The following is a 24098-nucleotide window of genomic DNA, read 5'->3' as shown; positions in this document are numbered from 1 at the left end:
CTTCATGTGCTAGTACGCATGTGCGTACGCCAAAGCGCACACAATGCGTGACAATTTCTGGTGCCCAGTGGCCTATTTAAAGCTAGCAGCATAAGCCATTAGTTGCTGGATGATCTTCAGCTTCCCCTGTGAGTTCCTGTGATCCTGATATTATTCATGTGTGAAAATTCATGTGCCAGTGCGCATATACGTACGCCAAAGCGCGTGCATGAGCCATTAGTTGCTGGATGAACTTCAGCTTGCCCTGTGAGTTCCTGTGTTCCTGATAGTTTTTCATTTCCTGTCCTGACCCGGCTTGACCTGTCTTGTCTGCATCCCTGGCTTTGACCCTTGGTACTTTGACAACAAGGGAATGATTGGAGGTTACAATGGAAAAACAGCTTTGAGGTTTCAGCACTAGGAGTGTGCGGGTCGTTAAAAGGACTTGCATTTCCCATACCGGGAGTCGAACCCGGGCCGCCTGGGTGAAAACCAGGAATCCTAACCGCTAGACCATATGGGAAAACTAGCTGCCTTTTTTTGAGAAAAATAGAGAAAACCAAAGGGAAAAAAAGATGTGCCACCGCCATCAGCTTCCAAGTATGGTGGCCAGCTATGACACACATATCACTTTCACTTATTGGCCTCGTTAGCGCAGCAGGTAGCGCATCAGTCTCATAATCTGAAGGTCGTGAGTTCGATCCTCACACCATTTTGTGAGCCTTGGGGTCCTTAATCTATGAAAAACACTACTCTTCATCCCTTAGGTCTTGTAGGAAACCATATGGATGGAACATTGACCGGAAGATCAAGCTTTCAGTGCTCTTTTGCCTTCCACCATATTCCACCCAGCTAAAATCTTTAGCTCTGCATCCAACAGACCTTGCAAGATACAATGTCTACTCATCCTGGAACAACAGAGGCATTTTCCATCTATGTGACATGCTTCCCTTAGTTTCATCACACAGAAAGAACAAAGCACCGAGGAATTCAAAAGGGCTTTTTCAAAGGTGTGGAAAAAAAAGATGATGTCTCTGTCAGAGAATGGTTTGCAGAAGATTGGCACATAGATATTTGCCAATGCAAATGTGCAGAAGAGCGAGAACGGCCAAGAAACTTCATGTGCTAGTACGCATGTGCGTACGCCAAAGCGCACACAATGCGTGACAATTTCTGGTGCCCAGTGGCCTATTTAAAGCTAGCAGCATAAGCCATTAGTTGCTGGATGATCTTCAGCTTCCCCTGTGAGTTCCTGTGATCCTGATATTATTCATGTGTGAAAATTCATGTGCCAGTGCGCATATACGTACGCCAAAACGCGTGCATGAGCCATTAGTTGCTGGATGAACTTCAGCTTGCCCTGTGAGTTCCTGTGTTCCTGATAGTATTTCATTTCCTGTCCTGACCCGGCTTGACCTGTCTTGTCTGCATCCCTGGCTTTGACCCTTGGTACTTTGACAACAAGGGAATGATTGGAGGTTACAATGGAAAAACAGCTTTGAGGTTTCAGCACTAGGAGTGTGCGGGTCGTTAAAAGGACTTGCATTTCCCATACCGGGAGTCGAACCCGGGCCGCCTGGGTGAAAACCAGGAATCCTAACCGCTAGACCATATGGGAAAACTAGCTGCCTTGTTTTGAGAAAAATAGAGAAAACCAAAGGGAAAAAAAGATGTGCCACCGCCATCAGCTTCCAAGTATGGTGGCCAGCTATGACACACATATCACTTTCACTAATTGGCCTCGTTAGCGCAGCAGGTAGCGCGTCAGTCTCATAATCTGAAGGTCGTGAGTTCGATCCTCACACGGGGCACTACTCTCTAACCATTTTGTGAGCCTTGGGGTCCTTAATCTATGAAAAACACTACTCTTCATCCCTTAGGTCTTGTAGGAAACCATATGGATGGAAAATTGACCGGAAGATCAAGCTTTCAGTGCTCTTTTGCCTTCCACCATATTCCACCCAGCTAAAATCTTTAGCTCTGCATCCAACAGACCTTGCAAGATACAATGTCTACTCATCCTGGAACAACAGAGGCATTTTCCATCTATGTGACATGCTTCCCTTAGTTTCATCACACAGAAAGAACAAAGCACCGAGGAATTCAAAAGGGCTTTTTCAAAGGTGTGGAAAAAAAAGATGATGTCTCTGTCAGAGAATGGTTTGCAGAAGATTGGCACATAGATATTTGCCAATGCAAATGTGCAGAAGAGCGAGAACGGCCGAGAAACTTCATGTGCTAGTACGCATGTGCGTACGCCAAAGCGCACACAATGCGTGACAATTTCTGGTGCCCAGTGGCCTATTTAAAGCTAGCAGCATAAGCCATTAGTTGCTGGATGATCTTCAGCTTCCCCTGTGAGTTCCTGTGATCCTGATATTATTCATGTGTGAAAATTCATGTGCCAGTGCGCATATACGTACGCCAAAGCGCGTGCATGAGCCATTAGTTGCTGGATGAACTTCAGCTTGCCCTGTGAGTTCCTGTGTTCCTGATAGTTTTTCATTTCCTGTCCTGACCCGGCTTGACCTGTCTTGTCTGCATCCCTGGCTTTGACCCTTGGTACTTTGACAACAAGGGAATGATTGGAGGTTACAATGGAAAAACAGCTTTGAGGTTTCAGCACTAGGAGTGTGCGGGTCGTTAAAAGGACTTGCATTTCCCATACCGGGAGTCGAACCCGGGCCGCCTGGGTGAAAACCAGGAATCCTAACCGCTAGACCATATCGGAAAACTAGCTGCCTTGTTTTGAGAAAAACAGAGAAAACCAAAGGGAAAAAAAGATGTGCCACCGCCATCAGCTTCCAAGTATGGTGGCCAGCTATGACACACATATCACTTTCACTAATTGGCCTCGTTAGCGCAGCAGGTAGCGCGTCAGTCTCATAATCCGAAGGTCATGAGTTTGATCCTCACACGGGGCACTACTCTCTAACCATTTTGTGAGCCTTGGGGTCCTTAATCTATGAAAAACACTACTCTTCATCCCTTAGGTCTTGTAGGAAACCATATGGATGGAACATTGACCGGAAGATCAAGCTTTCAGTGCTCTTTTGCCTTCCACCATATTCCACCCAGCTAAAATCTTTAGCTCTGCATCCAACAGACCTTGCAAGATACAATGTCTACTCATCCTGGAACAACAGAGGCATTTTCCATCTATGTGACATGCTTCCCTTAGTTTCATCACACAGAAAGAACAAAGCACCGAGGAATTCAAAAGGGCTTTTTCAAAGGTGTGGAAAAAAAAGATGATGTCTCTGTCAGAGAATGGTTTGCAGAAGATTGGCACATAGATATTTGCCAATGCAAATGTGCAGAAGAGCGAGAATGGCCGAGAAACTTCATGTGCTAGTACGCATGTGCGTACGCCAAAGCGCACACAATGCGTGACAATTTCTGGTGCCCAGTGGCCTATTTAAAGCTAGCAGCATAAGCCATTAGTTGCTGGATGATCTTCAGCTTCCCCTGTGAGTTCCTGTGATCCTGATATTATTCATGTGTGAAAATTCATGTGCCAGTGCGCATATACGTACGCCAAAGCGCGTGCATGAGCCATTAGTTGCTGGATGAACTTCAGCTTGCCCTGTGAGTTCCTGTGTTCCTGATAGTTTTTCATTTCCTGTCCTGACCCGGCTTGACCTGTCTTGTCTGCATCCCTGGCTTTGACCCTTGGTACTTTGACAACAAGGGAATGATTGGAGGTTACAATGGAAAAACAGCTTTGAGGTTTCAGCACTAGGAGTGTGCGGGTCGTTAAAAGGACTTGCATTTCCCATACCGGGAGTCGAACCCGGGCCGCCTGGGTGAAAACCAGGAATCCTAACCGCTAGACCATATGGGAAAACTAGCTGCCTTTTTTTGAGAAAAATAGAGAAAACCAAAGGGAAAAAAAGATGTGCCACCGCCATCAGCTTCCAAGTATGGTGGCCAGCTATGACACACATATCACTTTCACTTATTGGCCTCGTTAGCGCAGCAGGTAGCGCATCAGTCTCATAATCTGAAGGTCGTGAGTTCGATCCTCACACCATTTTGTGAGCCTTGGGGTCCTTAATCTATGAAAAACACTACTCTTCATCCCTTAGGTCTTGTAGGAAACCATATGGATGGAACATTGACCGGAAGATCAAGCTTTCAGTGCTCTTTTGCCTTCCACCATATTCCACCCAGCTAAAATCTTTAGCTCTGCATCCAACAGACCTTGCAAGATACAATGTCTACTCATCCTGGAACAACAGAGGCATTTTCCATCTATGTGACATGCTTCCCTTAGTTTCATCACACAGAAAGAACAAAGCACCGAGGAATTCAAAAGGGCTTTTTCAAAGGTGTGGAAAAAAAAGATGATGTCTCTGTCAGAGAATGGTTTGCAGAAGATTGGCACATAGATATTTGCCAATGCAAATGTGCAGAAGAGCGAGAACGGCCAAGAAACTTCATGTGCTAGTACGCATGTGCGTACGCCAAAGCGCACACAATGCGTGACAATTTCTGGTGCCCAGTGGCCTATTTAAAGCTAGCAGCATAAGCCATTAGTTGCTGGATGATCTTCAGCTTCCCCTGTGAGTTCCTGTGATCCTGATATTATTCATGTGTGAAAATTCATGTGCCAGTGCGCATATACGTACGCCAAAACGCGTGCATGAGCCATTAGTTGCTGGATGAACTTCAGCTTGCCCTGTGAGTTCCTGTGTTCCTGATAGTATTTCATTTCCTGTCCTGACCCGGCTTGACCTGTCTTGTCTGCATCCCTGGCTTTGACCCTTGGTACTTTGACAACAAGGGAATGATTGGAGGTTACAATGGAAAAACAGCTTTGAGGTTTCAGCACTAGGAGTGTGCGGGTCGTTAAAAGGACTTGCATTTCCCATACCGGGAGTCGAACCCGGGCCGCCTGGGTGAAAACCAGGAATCCTAACCGCTAGACCATATGGGAAAACTAGCTGCCTTGTTTTGAGAAAAATAGAGAAAACCAAAGGGAAAAAAAGATGTGCCACCGCCATCAGCTTCCAAGTATGGTGGCCAGCTATGACACACATATCACTTTCACTAATTGGCCTCGTTAGCGCAGCAGGTAGCGCGTCAGTCTCATAATCTGAAGGTCGTGAGTTCGATCCTCACACGGGGCACTACTCTCTAACCATTTTGTGAGCCTTGGGGTCCTTAATCTATGAAAAACACTACTCTTCATCCCTTAGGTCTTGTAGGAAACCATATGGATGGAAAATTGACCGGAAGATCAAGCTTTCAGTGCTCTTTTGCCTTCCACCATATTCCACCCAGCTAAAATCTTTAGCTCTGCATCCAACAGACCTTGCAAGATACAATGTCTACTCATCCTGGAACAACAGAGGCATTTTCCATCTATGTGACATGCTTCCCTTAGTTTCATCACACAGAAAGAACAAAGCACCGAGGAATTCAAAAGGGCTTTTTCAAAGGTGTGGAAAAAAAAGATGATGTCTCTGTCAGAGAATGGTTTGCAGAAGATTGGCACATAGATATTTGCCAATGCAAATGTGCAGAAGAGCGAGAACGGCCGAGAAACTTCATGTGCTAGTACGCATGTGCGTACGCCAAAGCGCACACAATGCGTGACAATTTCTGGTGCCCAGTGGCCTATTTAAAGCTAGCAGCATAAGCCATTAGTTGCTGGATGATCTTCAGCTTCCCCTGTGAGTTCCTGTGATCCTGATATTATTCATGTGTGAAAATTCATGTGCCAGTGCGCATATACGTACGCCAAAGCGCGTGCATGAGCCATTAGTTGCTGGATGAACTTCAGCTTGCCCTGTGAGTTCCTGTGTTCCTGATAGTTTTTCATTTCCTGTCCTGACCCGGCTTGACCTGTCTTGTCTGCATCCCTGGCTTTGACCCTTGGTACTTTGACAACAAGGGAATGATTGGAGGTTACAATGGAAAAACAGCTTTGAGGTTTCAGCACTAGGAGTGTGCGGGTCGTTAAAAGGACTTGCATTTCCCATACCGGGAGTCGAAACCGGGCCGCCTGGGTGAAAACCAGGAATCCTAACCGCTAGACCATATCGGAAAACTAGCTGCCTTGTTTTGAGAAAAACAGAGAAAACCAAAGGGAAAAAAAGATGTGCCACCGCCATCAGCTTCCAAGTATGGTGGCCAGCTATGACACACATATCACTTTCACTAATTGGCCTCGTTAGCGCAGCAGGTAGCGCGTCAGTCTCATAATCCGAAGGTCATGAGTTCGATCCTCACACGGGGCACTACTCTCTAACCATTTTGTGAGCCTTGGGGTCCTTAATCTATGAAAAACACTACTCTTCATCCCTTAGGTCTTGTAGGAAACCATATGGATGGAACATTGACCGGAAGATCAAGCTTTCAGTGCTCTTTTGCCTTCCACCATATTCCACCCAGCTAAAATCTTTAGCTCTGCATCCAACAGACCTTGCAAGATACAATGTCTACTCATCCTGGAACAACAGAGGCATTTTCCATCTATGTGACATGCTTCCCTTAGTTTCATCACACAGAAAGAACAAAGCACCGAGGAATTCAAAAGGGCTTTTTCAAAGGTGTGGAAAAAAAAGATGATGTCTCTGTCAGAGAATGGTTTGCAGAAGATTGGCACATAGATATTTGCCAATGCAAATGTGCAGAAGAGCGAGAATGGCCGAGAAACTTCATGTGCTAGTACGCATGTGCGTACGCCAAAGCGCACACAATGCGTGACAATTTCTGGTGCCCAGTGGCCTATTTAAAGCTAGCAGCATAAGCCATTAGTTGCTGGATGATCTTCAGCTTCCCCTGTGAGTTCCTGTGATCCTGATATTATTCATGTGTGAAAATTCATGTGCCAGTGCGCATATACGTACGCCAAAGCGCGTGCATGAGCCATTAGTTGCTGGATGAACTTCAGCTTGCCCTGTGAGTTCCTGTGTTCCTGATAGTTTTTCATTTCCTGTCCTGACCCGGCTTGACCTGTCTTGTCTGCATCCCTGGCTTTGACCCTTGGTACTTTGACAACAAGGGAATGATTGGAGGTTACAAAGAAAAATAGCTTTGAGGTTTCAGCACTAGGAGTGTGCGGGTCGTTAAAAGGACTTGCATTTCCCATAACGGGAGTCGAACCCGGGCCGCCTGGGTGAAAACCAGGAATCCTAACTGCTAGACCATATGGGAAGACTAGCTGCCTTGTTTTGAGAAAAATAGAGAAAACCAAAGGGAAAAAAAGATGTGCCACCGCCATCAGATTCCACGTATGGTGGCCAGCTATGACACACATATCACTTTTACTAGTTGGCCTCGTTAGCGCAGCAGGTAGCGCATCAGTCTCATAATCTGAAGGTCGTGAGTTCGATCCTCACACGGGGCGCTACTCTCTAACCATTTTGTGAGCCTTGGGGTCCTTAATCTATGAAAAACACTACTCTTCATCCCTTAGGTCTTGTAGGAAACCATATGGATGGAAAATTGATCGGAAGATCAAGCTTTCAGTGCTCTTTTGCCTTCCACCATATTCCACCCAGCTAAAATCTTTAGCTCTGCATCCAACAGACCTTGCAAGATACAATGTCTACTCATCCTGGAACAACAGAGGCATTTTCCATCTATGTGACATGCTTCCCTTAGTTTCATCACACAGAAAGAACAAAGCACAGAGGAATTCAAAAGGGCTTTTTCAAAGGTGTGGAAAAAAAAGATGATGTCTCTGTCAGAGAATGGTTTGCAGAAGATTGGCACATAGATATTTGCCAATGCAAATGTGCAGAAGAGCGAGAATGGCCGAGAAACTTCATGTGCTAGTACGCATGTGCGTACGCCAAAGCGCACACAATGCGTGACAATTTCTGGTGCCCAGTGGCCTATTTAAAGCTAGCAGCATAAGCCATTAGTTGCTGGATGATCTTCAGCTTCCCCTGTGAGTTCCTGTGATCCTGATATTATTCATGTGTGAAAATATATGTGCCAGTGCGCATATACGTACGCCAAAGCGCGTGCATGAGCCATTAGTTGCTGGATGAACTTCAGCTTGCCCTGTGAGTTCCTGTGTTCCTGATAGTTTTTCATTTCCTGTCCTGACCCGGCTTGACCTGTCTTGTCTGCATCCCTGGCTTTGACCCTTGGTACTTTGACAACAAGGGAATGATTGGAGGTTACAATGGAAAAACAGCTTTGAGGTTTCAGCACTAGGAGTGTGCGGGTCGTTAAAAGGACTTGCATTTCCCATACCGGGAGTCGAACCCAGGCCGCCTGGGTGAAAACCAGGAATCCTAACCGCTAGACCATATGGGAAAACTAGCTGCCTTTTTTGAGAAAAATAGAGAAAACCAAAGGGAAAAAAAGATGTGCCACCGCCATCAGCTTCCAAGTATGGTGGCCAGCTATGACACACATATCACTTTCACTTATTGGCCTCGTTAGCGCAGCAGGTAGCGCATCAGTCTCATAATCTGAAGGTCGTGAGTTCGATCCTCACACCATTTTGTGAGCCTTGGGGTCCTTAATCTATGAAAAACACTACTCTTCATCCCTTAGGTCTTGTAGGAAACCATATGGATGGAACATTGACCGGAAGATCAAGCTTTCAGTGCTCTTTTGCCTTCCACCATATTCCACCCAGCTAAAATCTTTAGCTCTGCATCCAACAGACCTTGCAAGATACAATGTCTACTCATCCTGGAACAACAGAGGCATTTTCCATCTATGTGACATGCTTCCCTTAGTTTCATCACACAGAAAGAACAAAGCACCGAGGAATTCAAAAGGGCTTTTTCAAAGGTGTGGAAAAAAAAGATGATGTCTCTGTCAGAGAATGGTTTGCAGAAGATTGGCACATAGATATTTGCCAATGCAAATGTGCAGAAGAGCGAGAACGGCCAAGAAACTTCATGTGCTAGTACGCATGTGCGTACGCCAAAGCGCACACAATGCGTGACAATTTCTGGTGCCCAGTGGCCTATTTAAAGCTAGCAGCATAAGCCATTAGTTGCTGGATGATATTCAGCTTCCCCTGTGAGTTCCTGTGATCCTGATATTATTCATGTGTGAAAATTCATGTACCACTGCGCATATACGTACGCCAAAACGCGTGCATGAGCCATTAGTTGCTGGATGAACTTCAGCTTGCCCTGTGAGTTCCTGTGTTCCTGATAGTATTTCATTTCCTGTCCTGACCCGGCTTGACCTGTCTTGTCTGCATCCCTGGCTTTGACCCTTGGTACTTTGACAACAAGGGAATGATTGGAGGTTACAATGGAAAAACAGCTTTGAGGTTTCAGCACTAGGAGTGTGCAGGTCGTTAAAAGGACTTGCATTTCCCATACCGGGAGTCGAACCCGGGCCGCCTGGGTGAAAACCAGGAATCCTAACCGCTAGACCATATGGGAAGACTAGCTGCCTTGTTTTGAGAACAATAGAGAAAACCAAAGGGAAAAAAAGATGTGCCACCGCCATCAGCTTCCAAGTATGGTGGCCAGCTATGACACACATATCACTTTCACTAATTGGCCTCGTTAGCGCAGCAGGTAGCGCGTCAGTCTCATAATCTGAAGGTCGTGAGTTCGATCCTCACACGGGGCACTACTCTCTAACCATTTTGTTAGCCTTGGGGTCCTTAATCTATGAAAAACACTACTCTTCATCCCTTAGGTCTTGTAGGAAACCATATGGATGGAACATTGACCGGAAGATCAAGCTTTCAGTGCTCTTTTGCCTTCCACCATATTCCACCCAGCTAAAATCTTTAGCTCTGCATCCAACAGACCTTGCAAGATACAATGTCTACTCATCCTGGAACAACAGAGGCATTTTCCATCTATGTGACATGCTTCCCTTAGTTTCATCACACAGAAAGAACAAAGCACCGAGGAATTCAAAAGGGCTTTTTCAAAGGTGTGGAAAAAAAAGATGATGTCTCTGTCAGAGAATGGTTTGCAGAAGATTGGCACATAGATATTTGCCAATGCAAATGTGCAGAAGAGCGAGAACGGCCGAGAAACTTCATGTGCTAGTACGCATGTGCGTACGCCAAAGCGCACACAATGCGTGACAATTTCTGGTGCCCAGTGGCCTATTTAAAGCTAGCAGCATAAGCCATTAGTTGCTGGATGATCTTCAGCTTCCCCTGTGAGTTCCTGTGATCCTGATATTATTCATGTGTGAAAATTCATGTGCCAGTGCGCATATACGTACGCCAAAGCGCGTGCATGAGCCATTAGTTGCTGGATGAACTTCAGCTTGCCCTGTGAGTTCCTGTGTTCCTGATAGTATTTCATTTCCTGTCCTGACCCGGCTTGACCTGTCTTGTCTGCATCCCTGGCTTTGACCCTTGGTACTTTGACAACAAGGGAATGATTGGAGGTTACAATGGAAAAACAGCTTTGAGGTTTCAGCACTAGGAGTGTGCGGGTCGTTAAAAGGACTTGCATTTCCCATACCGGGAGTCGAACCCGGGCCGCCTGGGTGAAAACCAGGAATCCTAACCGCTAGACCATATGGGAAAACTAGCTGCCTTGTTTTGAGAAAAATAGAGAAAACCAAAGGGAAAAAAAGATGTGCCACCGCCATCAGCTTCCAAGTATGGTGGCCAGCTATGACACACATATCACGTTCACTAATTGGCCTCGTTAGCGCAGCAGGTAGCGCGTCAGTCTCATAATCTGAAGGTCGTGAGTTCGATCCTCACACGGGGCACTACTCTCTAACCATTTTGTGAGCCTTGGGGTCCTTAATCTATGAAAAAACACTACTCTTCATCCCTTAGGTCTTGTAGGAAACCATATGGATGGAACATTGACCGGAAGATCAAGCTTTCAGTGCTCTTTTGCCTTCCACCATATTCCACCCAGCTAAAATCTTTAGCTCTGCATCCAACAGACCTTGCAAGATACAATGTCTACTCATCCTGGAACAACAGTGGCATTTTCCATCTATGTGACATGCTTCCCTTAGTTTCATCACACAGAAAGAACAAAGCACCGAGGAATTCAAAAGGGCTTTTTCAAAGGTGTGGAAAAAAAAGATGATGTCTCTGTCAGAGAATGGTTTGCAGAAGATTGGCACATAGATATTTGCCAATGCAAATGTGCAGAAGAGCGAGAACGGCCGAGAAACTTCATGTGCTAGTACGCATGTGCGTACGCCAAAGCGCACACAATGCGTGACAATTTCTGGTGCCCAGTGGCCTATTTAAAGCTAGCAGCATAAGCCATTAGTTGCTGGATGATCTTCAGCTTCCCCTGTGAGATCCTGTGATCCTGATATTATTCATGTGTGAAAATTCATGTGCCAGTGCGCATATACGTACGCCAAAGCGCGTGCATGAGCCATTAGTTGCTGGATGAACTTCAGCTTGCCCTGTGAGTTCCTGTGTTCCTGATAGTATTTCATTTCCTGTCCTGACCCGGCTTGACCTGTCTTGTCTGCATCCCTGGCTTTGACCCTTGGTACTTTGACAACAAGGGAATGATTGGAGGTTACAATGGAAAAACAGCTTTGAGGTTTCAGCACTAGGAGTGTGCGGGTCGTTAAAAGGACTTGCATTTCCCATACCGGGAGTCGAACCCGGGCCGCCTGGGTGAAAACCAGGAATCCTAACCGCTAGACCATATCGGAAAACTAGCTGCCTTGTTTTGAGAAAAACAGAGAAAACCAAAGGGAAAAAAAGATGTGCCACCGCCATCAGCTTCCAAGTATGGTGGCCAGCTATGACACACATATCACTTTCACTAATTGGCCTCGTTAGCGCAGCAGGTAGCGCGTCAGTCTCATAATCCGAAGGTCATGAGTTTGATCCTCACACGGGGCACTACTCTCTAACCATTTTGTGAGCCTTGGGGTCCTTAATCTATGAAAAACACTACTCTTCATCCCTTAGGTCTTGTAGGAAACCATATGGATGGAACATTGACCGGAAGATCAAGCTTTCAGTGCTCTTTTGCCTTCCACCATATTCCACCCAGCTAAAATCTTTAGCTCTGCATCCAACAGACCTTGCAAGATACAATGTCTACTCATCCTGGAACAACAGAGGCATTTTCCATCTATGTGACATGCTTCCCTTAGTTTCATCACACAGAAAGAACAAAGCACCGAGGAATTCAAAAGGGCTTTTTCAAAGGTGTGGAAAAAAAAGATGATGTCTCTGTCAGAGAATGGTTTGCAGAAGATTGGCACATAGATATTTGCCAATGCAAATGTGCAGAAGAGCGAGAATGGCCGAGAAACTTCATGTGCTAGTACGCATGTGCGTACGCCAAAGCGCACACAATGCGTGACAATTTCTGGTGCCCAGTGGCCTATTTAAAGCTAGCAGCATAAGCCATTAGTTGCTGGATGATCTTCAGCTTCCCCTGTGAGTTCCTGTGATCCTGATATTATTCATGTGTGAAAATTCATGTGCCAGTGCGCATATACGTACGCCAAAGCGCGTGCATGAGCCATTAGTTGCTGGATGAACTTCAGCTTGCCCTGTGAGTTCCTGTGTTCCTGATAGTTTTTCATTTCCTGTCCTGACCCGGCTTGACCTGTCTTGTCTGCATCCCTGGCTTTGACCCTTGGTACTTTGACAACAAGGGAATGATTGGAGGTTACAATGGAAAAACAGCTTTGAGGTTTCAGCACTAGGAGTGTGCGGGTCGTTAAAAGGACTTGCATTTCCCATACCGGGAGTCGAACCCGGGCCGCCTGGGTGAAAACCAGGAATCCTAACCGCTAGACCATATGGGAAAACTAGCTGCCTTTTTTTGAGAAAAATAGAGAAAACCAAAGGGAAAAAAAGATGTGCCACCGCCATCAGCTTCCAAGTATGGTGGCCAGCTATGACACACATATCACTTTCACTTATTGGCCTCGTTAGCGCAGCAGGTAGCGCATCAGTCTCATAATCTGAAGGTCGTGAGTTCGATCCTCACACCATTTTGTGAGCCTTGGGGTCCTTAATCTATGAAAAACACTACTCTTCATCCCTTAGGTCTTGTAGGAAACCATATGGATGGAACATTGACCGGAAGATCAAGCTTTCAGTGCTCTTTTGCCTTCCACCATATTCCACCCAGCTAAAATCTTTAGCTCTGCATCCAACAGACCTTGCAAGATACAATGTCTACTCATCCTGGAACAACAGAGGCATTTTCCATCTATGTGACATGCTTCCCTTAGTTTCATCACACAGAAAGAACAAAGCACCGAGGAATTCAAAAGGGCTTTTTCAAAGGTGTGGAAAAAAAAGATGATGTCTCTGTCAGAGAATGGTTTGCAGAAGATTGGCACATAGATATTTGCCAATGCAAATGTGCAGAAGAGCGAGAACGGCCAAGAAACTTCATGTGCTAGTACGCATGTGCGTACGCCAAAGCGCACACAATGCGTGACAATTTCTGGTGCCCAGTGGCCTATTTAAAGCTAGCAGCATAAGCCATTAGTTGCTGGATGATCTTCAGCTTCCCCTGTGAGTTCCTGTGATCCTGATATTATTCATGTGTGAAAATTCATGTGCCAGTGCGCATATACGTACGCCAAAACGCGTGCATGAGCCATTAGTTGCTGGATGAACTTCAGCTTGCCCTGTGAGTTCCTGTGTTCCTGATAGTATTTCATTTCCTGTCCTGACCCGGCTTGACCTGTCTTGTCTGCATCCCTGGCTTTGACCCTTGGTACTTTGACAACAAGGGAATGATTGGAGGTTACAATGGAAAAACAGCTTTGAGGTTTCAGCACTAGGAGTGTGCGGGTCGTTAAAAGGACTTGCATTTCCCATACCGGGAGTCGAACCCGGGCCGCCTGGGTGAAAACCAGGAATCCTAACCGCTAGACCATATGGGAAAACTAGCTGCCTTGTTTTGAGAAAAATAGAGAAAACCAAAGGGAAAAAAAGATGTGCCACCGCCATCAGCTTCCAAGTATGGTGGCCAGCTATGACACACATATCACTTTCACTAATTGGCCTCGTTAGCGCAGCAGGTAGCGCGTCAGTCTCATAATCTGAAGGTCGTGAGTTCGATCCTCACACGGGGCACTACTCTCTAACCATTTTGTGAGCCTTGGGGTCCTTAATCTATGAAAAACACTACTCTTCATCCCTTAGGTCTTGTAGGAAACCATATGGATGGAAAATTGACCGGAAGATCAAGCTTTCAGTGCTCTTTTGCCTTCCACCATATTCCACCCAGCTAAAATCTTTAGCTCTGCATCCAACAGACCTTGCAAGATACAATGTCTACTCATCCTGGAACAACAGAGGCATTTTCCATCTATGTGACATGCTTCCCTTAGTTTCATCACACAGAAAGAACAAAGCACCGAGGAATTCAAAAGGGCTTTTTCAAAGGTGTGGAAAAAAAAGATGATGTCTCTGTCAGAGAATGGTTTGCAGAAGATTGGCACATAGATATTTGCCAATGCAAATGTGCAGAAGAGCGAGAACGGCCGAGAAACTTCATGTGCTAGTACGCATGTGCGTACGCCAAAGCGCACACAATGCGTGACAATTTCTGGTGCCCAGTGGCCTATTTAAAGCTAGCAGCATAAGCCATTAGTTGCTGGATGATCTTCAGCTTCCCCTGTGAGTTCCTGTGATCCTGATATTATTCATGTGTGAAAATTCATGTGCCAGTGCGCATATACGTACGCCAAAGCGCGTGCATGAGCCATTAGTTGCTGGATGAACTTCAGCTTGCCCTGTGAGTTCCTGTGTTCCTGATAGTTTTTCATTTCCTGTCCTGACCCGGCTTGACCTGTCTTGTCTGCATCCCTGGCTTTGACCCTTGGTACTTTGACAACAAGGGAATGATTGGAGGTTACAATGGAAAAACAGCTTTGAGGTTTCAGCACTAGGAGTGTGCGGGTCGTTAAAAGGACTTGCATTTCCCATACCGGGAGTCGAAACCGGGCCGCCTGGGTGAAAACCAGGAATCCTAACCGCTAGACCATATCGGAAAACTAGCTGCCTTGTTTTGAGAAAAACAGAGAAAACCAAAGGGAAAAAAAGATGTGCCACCGCCATCAGCTTCCAAGTATGGTGGCCAGCTATGACACACATATCACTTTCACTAATTGGCCTCGTTAGCGCAGCAGGTAGCGCGTCAGTCTCATAATCCGAAGGTCATGAGTTCGATCCTCACACGGGGCACTACTCTCTAACCATTTTGTGAGCCTTGGGGTCCTTAATCTATGAAAAACACTACTCTTCATCCCTTAGGTCTTGTAGGAAACCATATGGATGGAACATTGACCGGAAGATCAAGCTTTCAGTGCTCTTTTGCCTTCCACCATATTCCACCCAGCTAAAATCTTTAGCTCTGCATCCAACAGACCTTGCAAGATACAATGTCTACTCATCCTGGAACAACAGAGGCATTTTCCATCTATGTGACATGCTTCCCTTAGTTTCATCACACAGAAAGAACAAAGCACCGAGGAATTCAAAAGGGCTTTTTCAAAGGTGTGGAAAAAAAAGATGATGTCTCTGTCAGAGAATGGTTTGCAGAAGATTGGCACATAGATATTTGCCAATGCAAATGTGCAGAAGAGCGAGAATGGCCGAGAAACTTCATGTGCTAGTACGCATGTGCGTACGCCAAAGCGCACACAATGCGTGACAATTTCTGGTGCCCAGTGGCCTATTTAAAGCTAGCAGCATAAGCCATTAGTTGCTGGATGATCTTCAGCTTCCCCTGTGAGTTCCTGTGATCCTGATATTATTCATGTGTGAAAATTCATGTGCCAGTGCGCATATACGTACGCCAAAGCGCGTGCATGAGCCATTAGTTGCTGGATGAACTTCAGCTTGCCCTGTGAGTTCCTGTGTTCCTGATAGTTTTTCATTTCCTGTCCTGACCCGGCTTGACCTGTCTTGTCTGCATCCCTGGCTTTGACCCTTGGTACTTTGACAACAAGGGAATGATTGGAGGTTACAAAGAAAAATAGCTTTGAGGTTTCAGCACTAGGAGTGTGCGGGTCGTTAAAAGGACTTGCATTTCCCATAACGGGAGTCGAACCCGGGCCGCCTGGGTGAAAACCAGGAATCCTAACTGCTAGACCATATGGGAAGACTAGCTGCCTTGTTTTGAGAAAAATAGAGAAAACCAAAGGGAAAAAAAGATGTGCCACCGCCATCAGATTCCACGTATGGTGGCCAGCTATGACACACATATCACTTTCACTAGTTGGCCTCGTTAGCGCAGCAGGTAGCGCATCAGTCTCATAATCTGAAGGTCGTGAGTTCGATCCTCACACGGGGCGCTACTCTCTAACCATTTTGTGAGCCTTGGGGTCCTTAATCTATGAAAAACACTACTCTTCATCCCTTAGGTCTTGTAGGAAACCATATGGATGGAAAATTGATCGGAAGATCAAGCTTTCAGTGCTCTTTTGCCTTCCACCATATTCCACCCAGCTAAAATCTTTAGCTCTGCATCCAACAGACCTTGCAAGATACAATGTCTACTCATCCTGGAACAACAGAGGCATTTTCCATCTATGTGACATGCTTCCCTTAGTTTCATCACACAGAAAGAACAAAGCACAGAGGAATTCAAAAGGGCTTTTTCAAAGGTGTGGAAAAAAAAGATGATGTCTCTGTCAGAGAATGGTTTGCAGAAGATTGGCACATAGATATTTGCCAATGCAAATGTGCAGAAGAGCGAGAATGGCCGAGAAACTTCATGTGCTAGTACGCATGTGCGTACGCCAAAGCGCACACAATGCGTGACAATTTCTGGTGCCCAGTGGCCTATTTAAAGCTAGCAGCATAAGCCATTAGTTGCTGGATGATCTTCAGCTTCCCCTGTGAGTTCCTGTGATCCTGATATTATTCATGTGTGAAAATATATGTGCCAGTGCGCATATACGTACGCCAAAGCGCGTGCATGAGCCATTAGTTGCTGGATGAACTTCAGCTTGCCCTGTGAGTTCCTGTGTTCCTGATAGTTTTTCATTTCCTGTCCTGACCCGGCTTGACCTGTCTTGTCTGCATCCCTGGCTTTGACCCTTGGTACTTTGACAACAAGGGAATGATTGGAGGTTACAATGGAAAAACAGCTTTGAGGTTTCAGCACTAGGAGTGTGCGGGTCGTTAAAAGGACTTGCATTTCCCATACCGGGAGTCGAACCCAGGCCGCCTGGGTGAAAACCAGGAATCCTAACCGCTAGACCATATGGGAAAACTAGCTGCCTTTTTTTGAGAAAAATAGAGAAAACCAAAGGGAAAAAAAGATGTGCCACCGCCATCAGCTTCCAAGTATGGTGGCCAGCTATGACACACATATCACTTTCACTTATTGGCCTCGTTAGCGCAGCAGGTAGCGCATCAGTCTCATAATCTGAAGGTCGTGAGTTCGATCCTCACACCATTTTGTGAGCCTTGGGGTCCTTAATCTATGAAAAACACTACTCTTCATCCCTTAGGTCTTGTAGGAAACCATATGGATGGAACATTGACCGGAAGATCAAGCTTTCAGTGCTCTTTTGCCTTCCACCATATTCCACCCAGCTAAAATCTTTAGCTCTGCATCCAACAGACCTTGCAAGATACAATGTCTACTCATCCTGGAACAACAGAGGCATTTTCCATCTATGTGACATGCTTCCCTTAGTTTCATCACACAGAAAGAACAAAGCACCGAGGAATTCAAAAGGGCTTTTTCAAAGGTGTGGAAAAAAAAGATGATGTCTCTGTCAGAGAATGGTTTGCAGAAGATTGGCACATAGATATTTGCCAATGCAAATGTGCAGAAGAGCGAGAACGGCCAAGAAACTTCATGTGCTAGTACGCATGTGCGTACGCCAAAGCGCACACAATGCGTGACAATTTCTGGTGCCCAGTGGCCTATTTAAAGCTAGCAGCATAAGCCATTAGTTGCTGGATGATATTCAGCTTCCCCTGTGAGTTCCTGTGATCCTGATATTATTCATGTGTGAAAATTCATGTACCACTGCGCATATACGTACGCCAAAACGCGTGCATGAGCCATTAGTTGCTGGATGAACTTCAGCTTGCCCTGTGAGTTCCTGTGTTCCTGATAGTATTTCATTTCCTGTCCTGACCCGGCTTGACCTGTCTTGTCTGCATCCCTGGCTTTGACCCTTGGTACTTTGACAACAAGGGAATGATTGGAGGTTACAATGGAAAAACAGCTTTGAGGTTTCAGCACTAGGAGTGTGCAGGTCGTTAAAAGGACTTGCATTTCCCATACCGGGAGTCGAACCCGGGCCGCCTGGGTGAAAACCAGGAATCCTAACCGCTAGACCATATGGGAAGACTAGCTGCCTTGTTTTGAGAACAATAGAGAAAACCAAAGGGAAAAAAAGATGTGCCACCGCCATCAGCTTCCAAGTATGGTGGCCAGCTATGACACACATATCACTTTCACTAATTGGCCTCGTTAGCGCAGCAGGTAGCGCGTCAGTCTCATAATCTGAAGGTCGTGAGTTCGATCCTCACACGGGGCACTACTCTCTAACCATTTTGTGAGCCTTGGGGTCCTTAATCTATGAAAAACACTACTCTTCATCCCTTAGGTCTTGTAGGAAACCATATGGATGGAACATTGACCGGAAGATCAAGCTTTCAGTGCTCTTTTGCCTTCCACCATATTCCACCCAGCTAAAATCTTTAGCTCTGCATCCAACAGACCTTGCAAGATACAATGTCTACTCATCCTGGAACAACAGAGGCATTTTCCATCTATGTGACATGCTTCCCTTAGTTTCATCACACAGAAAGAACAAAGCACCGAGGAATTCAAAAGGGCTTTTTCAAAGGTGTGGAAAAAAAAGATGATGTCTCTGTCAGAGAATGGTTTGCAGAAGATTGGCACATAGATATTTGCCAATGCAAATGTGCAGAAGAGCGAGAACGGCCGAGAAACTTCATGTGCTAGTACGCATGTGCGTACGCCAAAGCGCACACAATGCGTGACAATTTCTGGTGCCCAGTGGCCTATTTAAAGCTAGCAGCATAAGCCATTAGTTGCTGGATGATCTTCAGCTTCCCCTGTGAGTTCCTGTGATCCTGATATTATTCATGTGTGAAAATTCATGTGCCAGTGCGCATATACGTACGCCAAAGCGCGTGCATGAGCCATTAGTTGCTGGATGAACTTCAGCTTGCCCTGTGAGTTCCTGTGTTCCTGATAGTATTTCATTTCCTGTCCTGACCCGGCTTGACCTGTCTTGTCTGCATCCCTGGCTTTGACCCTTGGTACTTTGACAACAAGGGAATGATTGGAGGTTACAATGGAAAAACAGCTTTGAGGTTTCAGCACTAGGAGTGTGCGGGTCGTTAAAAGGACTTGCATTTCCCATACCGGGAGTCGAACCCGGGCCGCCTGGGTGAAAACCAGGAATCCTAACCGCTAGACCATATGGGAAAACTAGCTGCCTTGTTTTGAGAAAAATAGAGAAAACCAAAGGGAAAAAAAGATGTGCCACCGCCATCAGCTTCCAAGTATGGTGGCCAGCTATGACACACATATCACGTTCACTAATTGGCCTCGTTAGCGCAGCAGGTAGCGCGTCAGTCTCATAATCTGAAGGTCGTGAGTTCGATCCTCACACGGGGCACTACTCTCTAACCATTTTGTGAGCCTTGGGGTCCTTAATCTATGAAAAAACACTACTCTTCATCCCTTAGGTCTTGTAGGAAACCATATGGATGGAACATTGACCGGAAGATCAAGCTTTCAGTGCTCTTTTGCCTTCCACCATATTCCACCCAGCTAAAATCTTTAGCTCTGCATCCAACAGACCTTGCAAGATACAATGTCTACTCATCCTGGAACAACAGTGGCATTTTCCATCTATGTGACATGCTTCCCTTAGTTTCATCACACAGAAAGAACAAAGCACCGAGGAATTCAAAAGGGCTTTTTCAAAGGTGTGGAAAAAAAAGATGATGTCTCTGTCAGAGAATGGTTTGCAGAAGATTGGCACATAGATATTTGCCAATGCAAATGTGCAGAAGAGCGAGAACGGCCGAGAAACTTCATGTGCTAGTACGCATGTGCGTACGCCAAAGCGCACACAATGCGTGACAATTTCTGGTGCCCAGTGGCCTATTTAAAGCTAGCAGCATAAGCCATTAGTTGCTGGATGATCTTCAGCTTCCCCTGTGAGATCCTGTGATCCTGATATTATTCATGTGTGAAAATTCATGTGCCAGTGCGCATATACGTACGCCAAAGCGCGTGCATGAGCCATTAGTTGCTGGATGAACTTCAGCTTGCCCTGTGAGTTCCTGTGTTCCTGATAGTATTTCATTTCCTGTCCTGACCCGGCTTGACCTGTCTTGTCTGCATCCCTGGCTTTGACCCTTGGTACTTTGACAACAAGGGAATGATTGGAGGTTACAATGGAAAAACAGCTTTGAGGTTTCAGCACTAGGAGTGTGCGGGTCGTTAAAAGGACTTGCATTTCCCATACCGGGAGTCGAACCCGGGCCGCCTGGGTGAAAACAAGGAATCCTAACCGCTAGACCATATGGGAAAACTAGCTGCCTTCTTTGGAGAAAAATAGAGAAAACCAAAGGGAAAAAAAGATGTTCCACCGCCATCAGCTTCCAAGTATGGTGGCCAGCTATGACACACATATCACTTTCACTAATTGGCCTTGTTAGCGCAGCAGGTAGCGCGTCAGTCTCATAATCTGAAGGTCGTGAGTTCGATCCTCACACTGGGCACTACTCTCTAACCATTTTGTGAGCCTTGGGGTCCTTAATCTATGAAAAACACTACTCTTCATCCCTTAGGTCTTGTAGGAAACCATATGGATGGAACATTGACCGGAAGATCAAGCTTTCAGTGCTCTTTTGCCTTCCACCATATTCCACCCAGCTAAAATCTTTAGCTCTGCATCCAACAGACCTTGCAAGATACAATGTCTACTCATCCTGGAACAACAGAGGCATTTTCCATCTATGTGACATGCTTCCCTTAGTTTCATCACACAGAAAGAACAAAGCACCGAGGAATTCAAAAGGGCTTTTTCAAAGGTGTGGAAAAAAAAGATGATGTCTCTGTCAGAGAATGGTTTGCAGAAGATTGGCACATAGATATTTGCCAATGCAAATGTGCAGAAGAGCGAGAACGGCCGAGAAACTTCATGTGCTAGTACGCATGTGCGTACGCCAAAGCGCACACAATGCGTGACAATTTCTGGTGCCCAGTGGCCTATTTAAAGCTAGCAGCATAAGCCATTAGTTGCTGGATGATCTTCAGCTTCCCCTGTGAGTTCCTGTGATCCTGATATTATTCATGTGTGAAAATTCATGTGCCAGTGCGCATATACGTACGCCAAAGCGCGTGCATGAGCCATTAGTTGCTGGATGAACTTCAGCTTGCCCTGTGAGTTCCTGTGTTCCTGATAGTATTTCATTTCCTGTCCTGACCCGGCTTGACCTGTCTTGTCTGCATCCCTGGCTTTGACCCTTGGTACTTTGACAAGAAGGGAATGATTGGAGGTTACAATGGAAAAACAGCTTTGAGGTTTCAGCACTAGGAGTGTGCGGGTCGTTAAAAGGACTTGCATTTCCCATACCGGGAGTCGAACCCGGGCCGCCTGGGTGAAAACCAGGAATCCTAACCGCTAGACCATATGGGAAAACTAGCTGCCTTGTTTTGAGAAAAATAGAGAAAACCAAAGGGAAAAAAAGATGTGCCACCGCCATCAGCTTCCAAGTATGGTGGCCAGCTATGACACACATATCACTTTCACTAATTGGCCTTGTTAGCGCAGCAGGTAGCGCGTCGGTCTCATAATCTGAAGGTCGTGAGTTCGATCCTCACACGGGGCACTACTCTCTAACCATTTTGTGAGCCTTGGGGTCCTTAATCTATGAAAAACACTACTCTTCATCCCTTAGGTCTTGTAGGAAACCATATGGATGGAAAATTGACCGGAAGATCAAGCTTTCAGTGCTCTTTTGCCTTCCACCATATTCCACCCAGCTAAAATCTTTAGCTCTGCATCCAACAGACCTTGCAAGATACAATGTCTACTCATCCTGGAACAACAGAGGCATTTTCCATCTATGTGACATGCTTCCCTTAGTTTCATCACACAGAAAGAACAAAGCACCGAGGAATTCAAAAGGGCTTTTTCAAAGGTGTGGAAAAAAAAGATGATGTCTCTGTCAGAGAATGGTTTGCAGAAGATTGGCACATAGATATTTGCCAATGCAAATGTGCAGAAGAGCGAGAACGGCCGAGAAACTTCATGTGCTAGTACGCATGTGCGTACGCCAAAGCGCACACAATGCGTGACAATTTCAGGTGCCCAGTGGCCTATTTAAAGCTAGCAGCATAAGCCATTAGTTGCTGGATGATCTTCAGCTTCCCCTGTGAGTTCCTGTGATCCTGATATTATTCATGTGTGAAAATTCATGTGCCAGTGCGCATATACGTACGCCAAAGCGCCTGCATGAGCCATTAGTTGCTGGATGGACTTCAGCTTGCCCTGTGAGTTCCTGTGTTCCTGATAGTATTTCATTTCCTGTCCTGACCCGGCTTGACCTGTCTTGTCTGCATCCCTGGCTTTGACCCTTGGTACTTTGACAACAAGGGAATGATTGGAGGTTACAATGGAAAAACAGCTTTGAGGTTTCAGCACTAGGAGTGTGCGGGTGGTTAAAAGGACTTGCATTTCCCATACCGGGAGTCGAACCCGGGCCGCCTGGGTGAAAACCAGGAATCCTAACCGCTAGACCATATGAGAAAACTAGCTGCCTTGTTTTGAGAAAAATAGAGAAAACCAAAGGGAAAAAAAGATGTGCCACCGCCATCAGCTTCCAAGTATGGTGGCCAGCTATGACACACATATCACTTTCACTAATTGGCCTCGTTAGCGCAGCAGGTAGCGCGTCCGTCTCATAATCTGAAGGTCATGAGTTCGATCCTCACACGGGGCACTACTCTCTAACCATTTTGTTAGCCTTGGGGTCCTTAATCTATGAAAAACACTACTCTTCATCCCTTAGGTCTTGTAGGAAACCATATGGATGGAACATTGACCGGAAGATCAAGCTTTCAGTGCTCTTTTGCCTTCCACCATATTCCACCCAGCTAAAATCTTTAGCTCTGCATCCAACAGACCTTGCAAGATACAATGTCTACTCATCCTGGAACAACAGAGGTATTTTCCATCTATGTGACATGCTTCCCTTAGTTTCATCACACAGAAAGAACAAAGCACCGAGGAATTCAAAAGGGCTTTTTCAAAGGTGTGGAAAAAAAAGATGATGTCTCTGTCAGAGAATGGTTTGCAGAAGATTGGCACATAGATATTTGCCAATGCAAATGTGCAGAAGAGCGAGAACGGCCAAGAAACTTCATGTGCTAGTACGCATGTGCGTACGCCAAAGCGCACACAATGCGTGACAATTTCTGGTGCCCAGTGGCCTATTTAAAGCTAGCAGCATAAGCCATTAGTTGCTGGATGATCTTCAGCTTCCCCTGTGAGTTCCTGTGATCCTGATATTATTCATGTGTGAAAATTCATGTGCCAGTGCGCATATACGTACGCCAAAGCGCGTGCATGAGCCATTAGTTGCTGGATGAACTTCAGCTTGCCCTGTGAGTTCCTGTGTTCCTGATAGTATTTCATTTCCTGTCCTGACCCGGCTTGACCTGTCTTGTCTGCATCCCTGGCTTTGACCCTTGGTACTTTGACAACAAGGGAATGATTGGAGGTTACAATGGAAAAACATCTTTGAGGTTTCAGCACTAGGAGTGTGCAGGTCGTTAAAAGGACTTGCATTTCCCATACCGGGAGTCGAACCCGGGCCGCCTGGGTGAAAACCAGGAATCCTAACCGCTAGACCATATGGGAAGACTAGCTGCCTTGTTTTGAGAAAAATAGAGAAAACCAAAGGGAAAAAAAGATGTGCCACCGCCATCAGCTTCCAAGTATGGTGGCCAGCTATGACACACATATCACTTTCACTAATTGGCCTCGTTAGCGCAGCAGGTAGCGCGTCAGTCTCATAATCTGAAGGTCGTGAGTTCGATCCTCACACGGGGCACTACTCTCTAACCATTTTGTGAGCCTTGGGGTCCTTAATCTATGAAAAACACTACTCTTCATCCCTTAGGTCTTGTAGGAAACCATATGGATGGAACATTGACCGGAAGATCAAGCTTTCA

General features: G+C 45.9%; 8 non-coding genes across 8 annotated transcripts; all 8 read left to right on the top strand.

Annotated features, from left to right (window-relative positions):
- Positions 1 to 1717: 1717 nt before the first annotated feature.
- TRNAM-CAU (transfer RNA methionine (anticodon CAU)) lies at positions 1718 to 1790 on the top strand. The gene has a single exon. It is a non-coding gene; the product is annotated as a tRNA-Met (tRNA).
- Positions 1791 to 5038: 3248 nt separating this feature from the next.
- Positions 5039 to 5111, top strand: TRNAM-CAU (transfer RNA methionine (anticodon CAU)). Its single transcript has one exon. It is a non-coding gene; the product is annotated as a tRNA-Met (tRNA).
- Positions 5112 to 9470: 4359 nt separating this feature from the next.
- On the top strand, positions 9471 to 9543 carry TRNAM-CAU (transfer RNA methionine (anticodon CAU)). The gene has a single exon. It is a non-coding gene; the product is annotated as a tRNA-Met (tRNA).
- Positions 9544 to 10583: 1040 nt separating this feature from the next.
- On the top strand, positions 10584 to 10656 carry TRNAM-CAU (transfer RNA methionine (anticodon CAU)). The gene has a single exon. It is a non-coding gene; the product is annotated as a tRNA-Met (tRNA).
- Positions 10657 to 13905: 3249 nt separating this feature from the next.
- TRNAM-CAU (transfer RNA methionine (anticodon CAU)) lies at positions 13906 to 13978 on the top strand. The gene has a single exon. It is a non-coding gene; the product is annotated as a tRNA-Met (tRNA).
- Positions 13979 to 18338: 4360 nt separating this feature from the next.
- On the top strand, positions 18339 to 18411 carry TRNAM-CAU (transfer RNA methionine (anticodon CAU)). The gene has a single exon. It is a non-coding gene; the product is annotated as a tRNA-Met (tRNA).
- A 1040-nt stretch (positions 18412 to 19451) lies between these two features.
- On the top strand, positions 19452 to 19524 carry TRNAM-CAU (transfer RNA methionine (anticodon CAU)). The gene has a single exon. It is a non-coding gene; the product is annotated as a tRNA-Met (tRNA).
- Positions 19525 to 23904: 4380 nt separating this feature from the next.
- TRNAM-CAU (transfer RNA methionine (anticodon CAU)) lies at positions 23905 to 23977 on the top strand. Its single transcript has one exon. It is a non-coding gene; the product is annotated as a tRNA-Met (tRNA).
- The last annotated feature ends 121 nt before the right edge of the window (positions 23978 to 24098 follow it).

Source organism: Lithobates pipiens, unplaced genomic scaffold, assembly GCF_037356315.1.
Source record: "Lithobates pipiens isolate NorthernLeopardFrog02 unplaced genomic scaffold, aLitPip1_a1.2 Scaffold_8, whole genome shotgun sequence".
In the NCBI taxonomy this organism is placed as follows: domain Eukaryota; kingdom Metazoa; phylum Chordata; class Amphibia; order Anura; family Ranidae; genus Lithobates; species Lithobates pipiens.
The sequence above is the reverse complement of the archived record's forward strand: the minus strand, read 5'-3'. Positions and strand labels throughout refer to the sequence as shown.